Consider the following 489-nt stretch of genomic DNA (forward strand, 5'->3'; position numbering starts at 1 on the left):
CTACCCACTTCCATTTTCATGATTCCAAAGAAGACCAACCATTACATCGCATGGATGTTTGGAATTGGTTTCGACTTTCCTGGTAGCCAGTAACAGAAATCGCATCCTGTTGAGCTTAAACCCAAGGTGGACTTCCTTATGGACACCAAGGCACCTTTTCAGAATCCAGGGTAGGAGTGAGTTTGTGCTGGATGACCTAAGGATCATGAAGCACACATGTGGTCAGGGTTCACTCCATCTCCATCTTTGTCCTGTGTGTCCATTCAGGGTCTTTCTCTTGCTTTGTCTCTACAAGCATTGTTTCTTCTCATTTGGAAACATGATTGTAAATAGATAGACTCAGCCACCAAGGGAAAGGCTGCCAGACTCCAAAACAGCTGAAAGATTTACTGTGCAGCTGGGCGTGGTGGCGCACGCCTTTAATCCCAGCACTCGGGAGGCAGAGGCAGGCGGATTTCTGAGTTCGAGGCCAGCCTGGTCTACAAAGTG

The sequence above is a fragment of the Mus caroli genome, chromosome 18 (assembly GCF_900094665.2).
Source record: "Mus caroli chromosome 18, CAROLI_EIJ_v1.1, whole genome shotgun sequence".
In the NCBI taxonomy this organism is placed as follows: domain Eukaryota; kingdom Metazoa; phylum Chordata; class Mammalia; order Rodentia; family Muridae; genus Mus; species Mus caroli.